This window comes from Hemicordylus capensis, chromosome 2 (genome assembly GCF_027244095.1).
Source record: "Hemicordylus capensis ecotype Gifberg chromosome 2, rHemCap1.1.pri, whole genome shotgun sequence".
NCBI classification, from domain to species: domain Eukaryota; kingdom Metazoa; phylum Chordata; class Lepidosauria; order Squamata; family Cordylidae; genus Hemicordylus; species Hemicordylus capensis.
The window spans coordinates 347,424,636-347,439,640 of record NC_069658.1 but is presented as its reverse complement, the minus strand read 5'-3'; the positions used below and the strand labels follow the sequence as shown (position 1 = coordinate 347,439,640).

At 46.7% G+C, this 15,005-nt stretch overlaps 1 protein-coding gene and 1 long non-coding RNA gene across 5 annotated transcripts in view; one reads left to right on the top strand and one right to left on the bottom strand.

Annotated features, from left to right (window-relative positions):
• Positions 1 to 530: 530 nt before the first annotated feature.
• On the bottom strand, positions 531 to 14,956 carry LOC128344097 (uncharacterized). Of its 2 annotated transcripts, none has more exons than XR_008315670.1 (4): positions 14,821 to 14,956; positions 13,883 to 14,214; positions 12,911 to 13,007; positions 531 to 747 (listed from the first exon to the last, which is right to left on the bottom strand). It is a non-coding gene; the product is annotated as an uncharacterized LOC128344097 (long non-coding RNA). The 2 variants fall into 2 exon arrangements; XR_008315671.1 differs by lacking the exon at positions 14,821 to 14,956 and adding an exon at positions 14,358 to 14,806.
• Positions 14,832 to 15,005, top strand: part of SPOCK1 (SPARC (osteonectin), cwcv and kazal like domains proteoglycan 1) — a 904,393-nt gene continuing 904,219 nt past the window's right edge. For all 3 annotated transcript variants that reach the window (XM_053293595.1, XM_053293593.1, XM_053293596.1), the window contains exon 1: positions 14,832 to 14,964. The gene's annotated coding sequence lies outside the window, so the exon portion shown is untranslated. The remainder of the gene's footprint in view (positions 14,965 to 15,005) is intronic.

The window sequence follows — 15,005 nt, the reverse complement described above, 5'->3', positions numbered from 1 at the left end:
TGGTTTTAAATTGTTTTAAGGTTTTTACTTTTGTGCTCTGGCTTGTTCTTATGTTGTTGTAAGCCATCCAGAGATGGAAGTTTGGGGCGGCATGCAAATTTGATAGATAGATAGATAGATAGATAGATAGATAGATAGATAGATAGATAGATAGATAATGTGGACTTTGAAGGAGATCAGTTCACCTGTTGGTTGTTTTATTTTTTTTTTTAAACAAACTTTTTTAAAAAAAAAGTTCATTAAAAATCAGCAGGTGGACTGATCTTGAACATTGACATATTTAATGTTACCATCATATGCTACTCCCATATGAATTTTGAGAACTTTCTGCCAGCCATTCTGGAGTTATAATATGGGTGCAAAAATGAAGGTGCTACTCCTTTTATAAGAAGGCAAGGTGCAAATTCCTGAAGATGAGGCTTGAATGATGGCCAGAGTGGGAGACTAAATTCCAGAACTTTTTGTAACTTTAAGCCATGCAACAAAGTTGCGTTGTAAAAGTAAAAGTAAAACTTTTAAACAGTTTTAAAAACTTTTTAAAAAATCATTTTATAAAATCAATGAGTAAAACAATATCCTTGAAATATTGCACACTTCAGTGAGTGGTCTTCAGTCACTGGTCTGAAAAGGCCAGTGGGCTAGAGATGAAACCAAGCAGCCACTTCTGTTAGCAACAAATGACTTTCTCCAGGCAATGAAGTATTGTTTCCTTTCCTGTCTCTAGAATTAAGCCTTGGCAAAGGTTATCTGCAGATCCAACAGAAAAGAAAAGAAAAAAGGAAGTGAAATCTTTGGCATTTAGAGATGCTGAAATACTTGCCTCATATGCTGGATTGCTTCATTTCAAACTACCTCCAGCCATTACAAATTCCTGTTCTAGAACAGAAAGATACTTCTTACTATGGATGTGCACAAATAGGAGGAGAACCAAGCTGATTTTTGCAATTCAATTTGAGTTTTAATTGAATCAGCCTGATTTAATTCGAGCTCGAATCCGCTGCCCTCAAATCTGGGTCAATTTGATTTGAATTTGATTCAATTCTAGTTCTAATCAATTTGGCTGAATTTTTAAGAGCTGGGGGCATCAAAGTCGGTGGGTGGCAGGGTCCATGGGTGCTAACTGCCACCCAACCCCCCCCCCCCCCAATTCAGGCAAAGGTGTGAATTCTTACCGTTGTGGATTCTTGGTTGTGAAATGACTTCTTCATAGAGAATCCCTATGAAGAATCCTTTTGAAGAAGTCATTTCACAACTGAGAACCCACACATAAAAATTCCCCAAAAAATCACTCCTGGCAGTGATGGCAGAAGTTTGGGGGGACAACATGGAGATGATAAAATGGAGGCTTGATTACTGAATTGATTCGAGCACGAATCGATGGTTATTCAATTCAACCTCGAATCTGGTAAGCATCCTCAAGGGTGATTTGATTTGAGGTTCAATCACTCAGATCACGCAGATTTGAGACGAATCAATTTGGCCACAAATCAATTCACACATCCCTACTTTTTACCTGGCTGCTTTATCACTGATTTGTGTATAAGTAGCATAACTGCTTTGCTATGATTATCTCATCTATTCTTGGGATAGGAGGAGAACCAAGCTGACTCTGTGCAATGCTACTTCTCCCCCTGCATTCTCCTCACCTTGATGTCTAAAGCTTGATGACTAAAGTTGTAGCCATCACCAAGGAGTCAATGAGCACATCATAATAGAGAAACCACAGGCAATATCATAATTGCCATCTGCAGGAGTGGGGGCAAAGTGTCATCCTCCAGCACTGGGGAGAGATGTAGCTGGTGGGTACCTGTCTACAGTAAAAACATACGTTTTTTTATAATACTCCCATCCTGGGAATTCTAGTTTGGAGAGAGTGCTGATATTTGTCAGAGTTATTACTTTTTTTGAGTTTCACATTGGTCCCTATGGGGAAATTATCTGATGGGACCCATGTTCAATTCTTGCACACAAGCCCCTTGCACACAGGGCTCTGTTATGCCACCGGAATGGTGGCTGCTATTCTGACCCCTCTATCCCTTACATACATTCCTACATTTCTCTGTATATCTGCAAGATGGCAGTGGCAGGGCTGGGGATGGGATCTCAGCCAGGGCTCTCAAAAGTCAAGCTCTGGCACCTCACTCCCTGCACCCTGCTCTGACTTCAGGCAAAGACTGAACATTGCACTCAGTCTTTTGCTAGCCATGCTGGACAGCTAAATGTAATGTTCTCATTTTGTTTAGCCAAGTATGCATTTTCACCATGCACTTGAAATTTGATTTCATGTTATTTCTGATAAAGCTGGTGTGTGATACTACAATTCTTGGTTCAGTTAATACCATCATTTTGCAAGTCATCTCATCACCCTTGTTGGATTTATTTTACTGTGGCTTTCTTTATATTGTATGGTATTGTATTTATTTAGTAGCCTGATAGAAGAGACTCCCAAGGCAGTTTACAATGGATAAAAGGACAATGAAAACACAATACAACAAAACAATAAGCAGCAGTAAAAGAAATCAAGGACTTAAAAATAAACATACGGAAGGAAGGAATAACCAACCAACCAAACAAACAAACAAATAACATTACAGTGCCAATCACAGCAAAAGGCAGGGCAGTATTAGCATTCAAAAACTCTCTTAGAGTCACTGCTCACCAGAACATGAACTGGGCTAGACAGGCCTCTTTGCACAGCTGTAATGGCCTTGTCTCTCATGCCTTCCTCAGCCCATATCTAAGGGCCCCAGATATATAAACTGGAACACACAAAAAGGCAGATGTGGGAGGAAGAAGTCCTTCAGATATCCTGCCCCAAACTGCTCAGAAGATTAATGGTTAGAATCGGTATGTTAATCTGAACCCAGAAACAAACTGGGTAACCAATGCAATTTGAATAATGGGCCAATTCAGACAACAGTTCCCACACCCACACAATTAGGAGGGGAATGTGCCAAGAGCATGCCCACTGGGTCATCATCCATGGACATCCTAAAGCTTCCCGGCATATCCTTTTATTGCACAGTGGGGGCTGTTCATACAAATGACCCCTCTAACACCCATAAGAACATAAAAACAGCCTTGCTGGATTAGGCCCAGGAGAGGAGAGCTGGCCTTGTGGTAGCAAGCATGACTTGTCCCCATAGCTAAGCAGGATCTGCCCTGGTTGCATATGAATGGGAGACTTGATGTTTGAGCACTGCAAGATATTCCCCTCAGGGGATGAAGCCGCTCTGGGAAGAGCAGAAGGTTTCAAGTTCCCTCCCTGGCTTCTCCAAGATAGGGCTGAGAGAGATTCCTGCCTGCAACCTTGGAGAAGCCGCTGCCAGTCTGTGAAGACAATACTGAGCTAGATAGACCAATGGCCTGACTCAGTATATGGCAGTTTCCTATGTTCCTATGTAATCTCATCCAGCATCCTGTTTCACACAGTGGCCCACCAGATGCTTTGGGCAAGACCACAGGCAAGAGCTGAGAGCATGCTCTCTCTCTCTCTCTCTCTCTCTCTCTCTGCTGTTGCTCCCCTGCAATTGGTATTTAGACAAATCTTGCCTCTTACTACTGCTTTGTACTATCGGAGGTGTTTCCTCCAAGAGCAACACCTGGTGGACTCCAGCTGAAGAGATTGCTGGAAGCCCCCAGCCAAAGACACCAGATAGGTGAGACCCCACCCCCACCTCCACCTTGGTCATGATATTAGAACTTGGAGTTCTTTAAATAAGGCCTAGTTTGGGATAGGGAGGGATTAGGTGGCAAGACTGTAGAACAGCAGGGGTGGGTTAGGGAGAGGCCACAGTAATCCCCTCCCCTACTTTTCCTTTCCTTCACTTTCTCAGTCTCCTCCAAAAATAGCCCCACCTATAGATAGCTCTGTGTGTGGCACGCAGACCAAAAACAGACCACCATCGACCCCACATCCCCTTAAAGGTGCTACTTCTCTCCACTCCCAGCAGAGTTAGGGCTTTTTAAAAACCAAGATGTCTGGGAGGGTGCAGAGCAGAGTGGTGGGCAGAGGAAGAGGAGATGCTGCTTATCATGGTGGGCAACGGCGAGAGGGGTCTACTCCCCACGTCCTCCCCACAAATGTGGTAATGCACAGGCTCTCCTTTCCAGAGAAGCCTGGCTCCACAGTGCAGCTGCCTGTGGAGGCAGCTGAGGCAGAAGTAGGGGGAGGCCCTCCCCTCTCAGAGAAGCTCTTCTTGCTGTGGCAGCAGAGAAAGAGGTGCCGTCAACTGCTAGCCCAACCAGATCGCTCTCTCCATCTGCACCAATCTCTGTTGGTGGAGCAACCCACCCCACTACACCGCATCTGAGACTGAGTAGGAGCAGGAGGGAGTCATTCTGGTTGTTCCTAGTCCTTCTGAGCCACAAACAGAAGGCAGTGGCAGCAGCGAACCAGCAGCCTCAGTACCACCACCAAAATGGCCCTGGACTGAGAGCAGCATGGTGTGGGAACCCCTTTGAGCACTGCCCTTGGTGATCCAACCCATGCTGTCTGTACCCACAGAACCACACTAGTCAGAAGGGGTAAGGATCCCAAGCCTCTAGGAATGACGGCGATGCTGAAGCACCTGCTATGGCATCACTCAGGGGTCCCTGCTACTGCTGGCAGAAACAGGCCTGGTGTGCCCTTGACTAGTGGCAAGGCACCTGCTCCTGCTCCCAAGTCTGGTCGCCCAGAGCCTCATCTCATCACCCAGGCCATTGGGGAGACAATTGCTTTCAATGACCAGCCCTTCCAGGTGGTGGAGAACACTGGCTTTTACTGGCTGCTCTAGCTGCTTGTCCCCGACTACAAGATCCCCTCATACACCACCTTCAACAGGCTAGTGGTATCCGCCCTGTATCAGGCCTGCAGGGAGGCCATGTTGGGGCTGCTGTGCACAGCAGTATCTGACACCATCATGCACTTCACTGTGAATATGTGGCACAGTCCAGTGGGAGGCATACTGCATTCCTGTACCTCATGGCACACTGGTGGGAGTGGGAGAGTGAGGGGATAGCTGGTGCCAGTGGCATGACCAGCCCGTTCCATGCAACAAAACATAGGTGGGCTGTGCTGCATGTGGAAGTGCTGGACACTGACCACAAGGCAGCTGAGTTGTCAGCAGCCATGAATCGCCAGGTGCAGGAATGGCTGTCTGGGCAGCCAAACCTTTGCCGATGATTCATGGTCACCGACAATGCCACCAACATCTCAGAGGCAGCCAAGCAGGGTCAGTTTGTGTCCATCCATTGTATGGCACACACTCTGAACTTGGTTGTATGGAATGCACTTGGCCCTTCTGGAGCTGCAGTCCCCGCTGAACATGCTGGGCACCACCCTGCTGCCACCACGACTGCTCTTGTGGATAAGTGCCACAAGATAGCAGCTTACTTAGCACCATAGCAAAAAGGGTAGGTGTATGCTCAAGGAGTGGCAGCTTCAGCTGGGCCTACCTGAACACCTGATCCCTCAGAATGTTCCGACCTGGTGGAACTCCAGCTTTCTTTTGCTCTGGTGCCTGCAGGAGCAAGAGCTGGCCATACACACCCTGGCAAGGAGGTGTGGCTTTGAAGTGTGCGACCTATCCAACCAGTACTGAGAGTTCCTTTCCAAGGCTATCTTGGCCCTCAAGCTGTTCTTTGTTGCCACTAATAGCTTGCGTGCTAAGACAGTAACACTGAGCTAGGCTTTGGCCAACACTCTTCTCCTCAAGTAGATGATGGCTTGAGGCCACACTGACCACTAAGGAAGCAATTGCCTTGGCAGGTCAGCCAAGGACTAGAGTGGTGGAATGGCTCAGGACACCCTTGTGTAAATCAGCAGAGCATGTTTTGTTCTGCCTATGTGTCCTTAGGATGAAGGGCAAAGAGGTCACCCCTGACCAGCTGCTCAGGTGGAGGGATCTCCTGGTTGCAGAGGTTAGGCAAGCTGAGGATAGGGGGCAACCAGGAGGAGGATGCTTGAGCACCTGCTGCTAGTGCACAGTCCAGCCCTAGCAGCTGTACTATCACCACCACTTCCCGGTCCAGAAGCATGGTTTCCCTCGCAGGGCCAAGTGAGCTGGTGGTTCTGCCTCCGTGTTCCACCTAGTGGTTCTTGGAGAGGTTCCTTGGCACCTTGCCAAGGGGACAGGAGGAGCCCACTGATCCCTGCAACAATGCTGAGCAATGTGTGTTGCAATACCTGCAGGAGCTGGTGGCAGGCTGCTAGATGGGTCCTCTCGTGTCCACCAACCAACATCCAGAGCGAGAGGGTATTCTCCATGGCCGGGGGCAGGATGACACCACATTGCTCCTGCCTGGATGACATGGTGGAATGGCTGGTCTTCCTGAAGGCCAACCTCCCCTTGCTGGGCTATCCTGAGCTGGCCATGGCGGGTGAGTGACTCCTGGTCACCCCCACCCACCGCAACACCACTGGCAGCTTGCCCTACCCTGGCCAACCCCAAACCCAGATGTGTCACAGTCTGCTGTTAGTATTTCTGATAAATGCAGACACACATGCAGTTGCACACCACCACAATGGCCGATCATGGGATATGGACTGGTGCCCTCACCCATGTGTCAGGCTGTCAGCTGGGGCCCAGCACCAATCTGAAGTCATGTTTTATCCAGACACAGGCAGGCAGAGATGAATGTGTACGCTGAAGAGAAGAAAGAAGACTTCTCATGGTAAGAGATTATCTCTACGCCTGGCCTTGAGAGTAACTTGTGCTTTAGTCCCTGCTCCGCTGTCCTCTGCAATCTGCAATCTGCACTGCAAGGTGTACTCAGTCAACATGTGGCTGAAGATGTTCTTTTAACTGAGCTTATGACTATGCTTGCTGGCTGCTAAGGGTGCTGCTGTGGCAGCTGTTGTAAGGAGTCATAACTGTGTGTAAAAGAGCAACTTGTGCCAATGATGTTACTGCAATACAGGCATTCGCAGTGTGGCCAGGAGCAGCTCTCCCTGCCTTTAAAAGGCAGGGAGAGTTGCTCTGGCTGCACTGCAAATGCAGCACTGGCTGATTTAGCTCCCAAACGGGGCTGCACGGCGCCGCTTGGGAGCTATATCACACTTCCCGTGTATGATGTCAGATGCGGGGGGGGGGGTGGGATGAGGCATGGCCCCTGAGAGCTTTGAACCCATTTGCTCAATGGTGGCTCCACCCCTGGACATATCACACATTTCTGAAAGCATTGTCTTTTGCTGTTGCTTAATTGGTTCATCAGTGAGCTCACAGGAATCAATTGTTATTCGCATAACACTCTACCATTTCAGTGCAAGTTACATAGAAGTTCTTGGTGGACTGCAACCTATATCAACAAAAAGAACACTTTTTGTTTTGAATAAGTTGCACAGAAGTTAGGAAATAATTTACATCCTCAAGGCAACCTTTGAATGGTTTCCAACTTGCCCTCCCCACAATGTACTCAGCCCAACACCTGTGTTGACTTCCTGCTTGGCAGCTGCAGTAAAGTCTTAAATTGCCTTTTTTGCTCAGGTTATTATAACTAATTAGGGCTAATGAACTGTTTGCGGAATCTGCTAATCTGATAGAGTCAAATTTTGCAGCTCCTATTAAAGTCAGTGGGATTTCTCCCATTGGACCACTGGGAGCATGCAATTTCAATAGAAGAGTATCTCTTACTGCTGAGTACAGGGGAAATCTGCAAAGTCTAAAATATGGTCAGTACTGCTCTGTTCTGTTAGCACATTATTTTTCTTGCCAAGAGCCATTTTTCTTTGGTTTTCCTTTAATTGTGCGGATATAGCAGGCTCTTGACAAGATCCATGTCCTTCAACAGTAAAATTTTCTTGCACAGCCATATGGGATTGAAAGCAGGCCTGTTTTAAGATTGTAGAAGCTATGAATTAAGAGTTCATGTCCTGACCAATGTCTACTGCTTTGTTTAAAATGTGCCTCTTACTTGAAAGCACCATCAAGATAGGAAAAGAATTGCAACTCAGTGAAATGTAGAAGGCTATCTAAGGAACATTTTATAACCCGATAATCATTTCCAGTAAAGGATGAATGAGCTTTTCCGTATTACTCTATAGCACAGCTAACAATGCTGAACTCACAGTTGAGAATATTGAGAGGCGAGGGTGGAGAGAAATGGTTTAAATATGGTATTATGCAGTTATTACAAAGGGGGGGAATGTACATGCTATAGCACATGTGGCAATCCACAGAAATAATGCATGGCACACAGGGAGAGAACTGTGTGTGCAGCCAGCTTCATTGGTTTCTATTGCTGCTGCAGTTCCTACTACTGCTTTGTAAACGTTACACCAGCATTTCACTTTGACACTGTAAAAAGCAACAAACAAAGCTGTTGCTCGATATGGGGGCCTCCCTATTCCTACATGCTCACTTCTATCAGTCCTAAATATGATTTCTTTCTTTCTGTATGCTTAAAAAAGACGACTCGCTATTCAGCAGAATACTGTGTCATATACCCTCGGTTGTGAATTGAGGTCTAGACAAATATCTCTCTATATAATACACTAAGGCCGTACGTGGCAAGCCCTGCCCACACAGTGCTTTACCAATGGGAGGTAACAGAGCAGAAGCATTGTGGTAATTGGACAGTGGGGATTCCATATGCAGATAAGGAAGAGGATCAGGTAGGGGGCAAGTGAGTGAGCAAGCAGTGGGGAGTGGGAGAGGGATTGAGCAAGCGGTGGGAAGTGGGGAAGCGGGGAGGGGTCAGGTGAGTGAGTGAGCGGTGTGGAGGGGGGAGAGTGAGCCAGCAGCAGGGAGGGGGCGAGTGAGAGTGAGCAGGGAGTGAGAGAGTGAGTGGCAGGGAGGGGTGAGTGGCGGGGAGGGGGTGAGCGAGCAAGCAAGTGAGCAAGCAAGTGGCGAGCGAGCAGCGGGGAGGGGGCCAGTGAGGGAGCAAGTGGTGGGGAGGGGGCGGCTGAGAGTGGGTAGCTGACTCTGAGCAATACAGCAGGGACTGTGATGGGGGAGCAAGGAGAGTAACAATGTCCTAGCGCACAGACGCTCTGTGCAGGTTCAGCTAGTACACATTATTTCATGATGAGAAATAGTCTGAACATGCTATGCTGCTCGGTGAATTTTACACACCTTTACTAGGTTCCTGTTACATTTTCAATTGCAAGAATGGTCTTTGAATGACTTTGAAGACTACAAACCCATTCCTTTTATTTTCCACTTTGGGAAGGATTGTTCCTTGTTTTGCAACAACCACCCCACATAAATTGTCTTTGAATGAAGCTTCATAACCTGCCGAGCTTGTCTTTTGTGACAACCATGGTAGTCTCATGTAAATAGGAATCAAGTGCGATTTGGCTATATTGAGCAGACACAATTTGTACTAGTCACTTTGAAAGGCTGTGGAAAAGAGTCAGAAGACACTTGTATACAAGTGGGAGGCGCAGGTGGAGGGATTACCCAAAAGAGATATGGTGTTCTTGGGGCTAGCTATTCAGACTTGGAACTGGCTGAACAGGAGAAGGAACCTTCAATCACCTCCCCCCACCCCCCACTTAGAAGGATTATTAGATTCAGGCCTTAAGAGCAACAAGATTCTTCTCATCCAATCTTATGGACATAGCACAGTAATCATCTACTATTCTTGTTAATGTGTGCTTTTCATATGCTCTGCTCTGGACATTTCTATTAACTGTACTTTATCAATACATAACAACTTTATATTTCTCGGCCATTTACAGTGTTTTGTCTCTTAGGAAGCTATGCCTCTATTTACAGGGCTTTTTAAAATTGTTCACTAGGAAGTTAATGTATCTTTACATAATACAGTTGAAGTATTTCCTAAGGGTGTACTATTTTGGCCCAATGTGCTACTTGTTCATACCCATACAATTTTACTCAGAACATCTAGGATTGGTTTTAAAAACAAACAAACCCAACAATGCTGGATTTCTACAACAGCACCTTATGGGTTAAAAAAGCCATGTGGGGGATTGCTGGCAGGAAAATCACCAACACGTAAATGCTTAAATATCTCTACTCCCATACTGAAGTCTTGAAATGGATTGGGGCTTTGTGCAGTAGCTCTTTAGAGTAAGTCAAATCCCTAAATAGCTGAGGATAAGGCTCTTCACACAAGCAGTGTGGAGAGCCTGAATGGGGTTCGTGGGGAGAGCAGGCTTGACCCACTCTGCCTGCACATGAACAGAAAGCCCTGCCTGGGAGGCTGCTCAGACGATTACCGGGCTGTCATGGAGCCGGTTGGGGCGGTGGGGTTTGGGGCCCCTTGGCCCCAGAAGTTCCAGAATGACCCGCATGAGTGCGTGGGGCATTCTGGGGAGCCCCCTGGCATTGGGAGGCTTGTTGTAGCCTCCCAGTTGCGGGGGCTACTCATGAATCACTGAGGCGCGGAGACACGCCATGGCGACACACGAGCAGTTAGCACCCAAAACCTGGGTTAAACAGCAGGCTACACAAGAGGATTTGCCGTTGCACTGCCAGCGGGAGCCATGTGACTCCCGGCAGTTCTAATGTGCAGGGGGAACCAGGATGGGCTCCCTTAGCCTGGTTCCCACTGCACGTGAGAATAGCCTCGATGTGTTTAACTTCACATCTAGTTTGGAGAATACTGAAAAATGCAGAATGAATAGACCCTCCTTGAAGCATTTTGGATTGTATTTTAATAGTGAGTTTTCTTTCAGCTTGCAAAACAAAAACCCATCCACTTTGAGATTTCTCTGGTTTTTAAAATGATCATCATTGGGTTTATATCAGAGAATTTGAAAGACAAAGGAGACAACACTCTACTTTTAACGTCCCCACTATAACATCAGCTACCTGTATAACAGCCACAATTCTAGAAGTGACAGTATTATCCATACCTGCTAACATGTCCCTATTTTCCCATTCACCTGGGGAAATAGGGACATGTTGGCAGGTATGTATTATTTCTGGTTTTGCACAACAGTTGCTGTTTCTGCAACACTATTCAGTGCTTATCCTGCTGCTGGTATGCATAAATGATCAGCACAAGGGTCAGCACAGCTCATTTGCCAGTCTCCAACATCCCAGCATACCAGCCACTCAAAAAAAGCACTGCCTTTGGTGAAGAAAGCTCATGTCTAAAACCACCTTTAATCAAGAGGCTTGGTGAATACGTCCGGCAGTACATTTAGTTCTACTGCGAATGTGTGAGCTACTTAAACAACTTCTCATCTAGTAATACTTACACAATTTAATCAAATTTCACAGACTATTACTTATAAACCTAGAGAAATGCGGGGGGGGGGGGTCTCCCTCCATTTAAGATGATAGTCACTTTTCTGTAATCTCCATGATGACTAGGAATACTCCAATTTTGCATATTTATGAACAGTTCAACATAAACATAACTTCTCGCCAGTGCAATTCTACAGATGCTAATTGTGGGGTCAGGACTCTTCCCTGCCATCATATCATTGGGCCTTAGAGGATCCACCTCTCATTCCAACAGGTAGAGTCTTCTTTGTACTTCATTTTTTCAGAAACAGAAGTCAAACATTCCATCTCGAACTGAAATACCAGCTGGCCATAGAAGTTGACAACGTTTGTAGCTTGCTAGGGCTGCACTCGGGCTTAGCTTAGCTAAGCTCTGCTTTGTTTGCTGCTGCAGCAGCAGCACTTATAGTTACTACTGTGTTGTGAGCCGCCCAGAGAACCATTTGTTATGGGGTGGCTAATAAATAAAGTTGATTATTATTATTACTGCTACTGCAGAACTGCCATTGCTGCTGGGGCTGGGGCTGCGGAGAGGGGAGTTGTTTTGTCAGCAGCTTGAGCTGCTGCGGCTGCTGCCTAGCGTACTGTGTCACTTCTTATAGAGCTGCCTTGCCTCTTGTCTCTCCAGAACCATTTTGTCTCAGCTAAGCCCTTTTTTACTACTTGCTGCTGGCCCTCATCTCCTCCAAACTAGGTGGACATTTGTTAGGACTGCAGGAGCCATGTAGCATTTGTAGCACCCCAATTTGCTATAAAAGTTGAGATTCAAGAAGTGATAATAAACCAACATATCCCCAACTTAGAATTAGACACTGTTAGCGCATCAGCTGGTGACAAGCACATTATTAAATCTGCAGACAAGCATGTTCCTTACTCTTACCATGAGTTATAAACAGCTGTGATGTACTGCAGCTGCTGAAGGATGCAAATCACTGTCAAAGATTAAACCTAGATCTCACATTTAGTAGGATCAAAGGGGATTAGGAACATTCAGAATATGGAATTATGCCATAATTGGGTAAATGGAAACACATATTTCTTGCACAAATTTTATCTCCATTACAGTGTTCGGAATGCATAAGTGAAATACATTTCCTCAGTAGATCACATTGCTCTGGCTTAACTATAGTAGAACTAAATACCTGGTGGTGTTATTTATATACTGTATAACTATATATAAGGGGAGGAGTGCTGGTCTTATGGTTGCAAGCATGAATTGTTCCCTTTGCTAAGCAGGGCTCACCCAGGTTTGCATTTGAATGGGAGACTACATGTGTGAGCACTGTAGGATATTCCCCTCAGAAGATGGGGCCATTCTGGGAAGAGCACCTGCATGCTTGTATGTAGATGTTTCCAAGTTCCCTCCCTGGCATCTCCAAGATATGGCTGAGAGATACTCCTGCCTGAAACCGTGGAGAAGCCACTGCCAGTCTGTGCCAGTCTGCCAGTCTGAGCTAGAAGGAACAATGGTCTGGCTTGTTATAAGGCAACTTCCTATGACCCTATATTCCCAATACTTGTGGGGTTTTTTTTTTAATGCTTTTTCTTTCTCTCAGTACACATCTGTACTGCTCCAAATTCTTTGCCAAATTCATGCCAAAAACCCCACAAAAATACCCACCCGTCTTAGATTTCTGTTCCCTCTGTAGCATGGCAATTCCATCTTTACATGCAGAAGGTTCCAGATTCAATCCTTGGCAACCCCAAGCAAGACTGAGTAAGAACCCTACCTGGAGATCTGCTACAGGTCAGTGAAGACAATGCACTGAACTAGGTGAGTCTGAGTCACAGAAAGGCAGCTTCATTTCTTATCCCTTTCTTCTTTTTCTGTATAAACCACATTGATAATTTATTGTTGAATACAACAACAAACCCAACACAACAAACAACAACAATTTCCAGTATTACACTGGCCAGGGCAGCAAGGAGATATACAGCCACCCCACGCCCACGATTTTTAAAACAGCACTGGCGGGGGAAACATGACAGGGGTAAGAGCACCCTCCCCATGCCTTAAAGCTATCCCTAGGAGGTAGGGATGTACACGAAACTGGCAGCAGCGGTCGTGGCGGGGGGATAGCTTTAAGGCATGGCGAGGGTGCTCCCCCCGCCCCCCGGCCATGTTTCCTCCACCGGCACTGTCCTTAAAATCGCTGGCACAGGGCAGTTGTGTACCTCCTTGCCACCCTGGCCAGCGTAATACCGGAAGTGGCCAGTGTGATGTGCGCACGCACACTGGCCACTTCCAGTATTACACTGGCCAGGGCAGCAAGGAGGTATACAGCCACCCCACGCCCACAATTTTTAAAACATCACACTGGCCACTTCCGGTATTACGCTGGCCAGGGCGGCAAGGAGATACACAACTGCCCTGTGCCAGCGATTTTAAGGACAGTGCCGGTGGAGGAAACACGGCTGGGGGGCGGGGGGGAGCACCCTCGCCATGCCTTAAAGCTATCCCCCCGCCACGACCGCTGCTGCCAGTTTCGTGTACATCCCTACCTCCTAGCTCCACCCCTCCCTATTTTTTTCATTATCTCCCTCTCGCCAAGGGGCCACCAGGGAGAGAGAGGTGAACACGGACCCCCTTTTCCCTTAGCTATACCCCTGCCAATATTCCAGCCAATCAGCTGGGCTGCCGGGACGCATTTTTCCTGGGCACACCCAGGAGAAATATATATATATAGATAATAACTTAGTACCGTGCTATGTTTACATGAAGCAGGTACTATGCATTAGGCATTGCCATATGGTCCTAATTCTCCCTTCCTCCAGGTAGTAGATGCAGAACTGCTAATCTTTGACTTTAAAACTTCTGGTATGTGTGCGGCTTGAGGCGATACAGGGCAATCCCCACATCTGCCCCTGTCAAAGTGTAATATGGCTATGCCATTTTCTCATATCAATAGAAATTGTTGAGGGGGTGGCAGTGGCTGTAGAGGAATCACACGAAGTCTTTCATGCAGCACCTCAGCTCAGCAATCTGGAGCTCCAATGCTCAGGTGTTGGATACAGAGATGATGCTGGTCGCTGACTAAAATAAAGAGAGATTTGATTTGATACAGAGATTAAGTACCACCAGGTAAAAATAATACTGCTAACTTTTACAGCAGAGATTTGGTGCAAAAGCACGCACACACAACCATTTTGGCCCTTGCTGGTTGTTGTATTTCTTACTGGTTGGCAAATTATATCTGTAATGCAGATGGAGAAGAGCCATTTTTTTCTCTACACTGGTGTCATGCGTCTGGACGTGTTCATTGTTACAAAGCTCCATCTTGTGCAGCCATTTTCATTCTTCCAGAATTCACCAACCACTAGCAAAGTTGTGAGAGCTTGTCCCCAAATTAGGCAACATAATGTCAAACAGGCAGAGCTGGTAGGTAGGCTTAACTGATATATGCAGTTGGTATTAAATTGCCTACACAGTGTAGAAATTGATATTGCCCTATTGAAAGGTGCTGTACAATTGGAAGTGTAAGCTTTAGGGAGCGAACTAGGCCCCTGAAGAGCGAGGAACCAAAGCTTGTTTTCTTCGTCAGCAACAGCAGTTCCACACATTGGTCGGCAGGTGACGCCAGATTTCGCGTATTCCGCCAGAGCCCGCAAGGAACGCGCACACACACAGCCCAACACTTACACAAGCATACACAAAGCGGCTGGGCGAAGCTTTATCGAGGCTCCTGTGTCTCGCTCCGACCCAAAGCTTAGGGAAACGGCAGCACAAAGGAGGCTGAAGGGTTTAACACAAGCCAAGAGCAGCAGCAAAGCCCGTTGGCCGAAGGTGAGTGAACTGGAACGTCCTGGCAGGCAAACTTGCAGGTT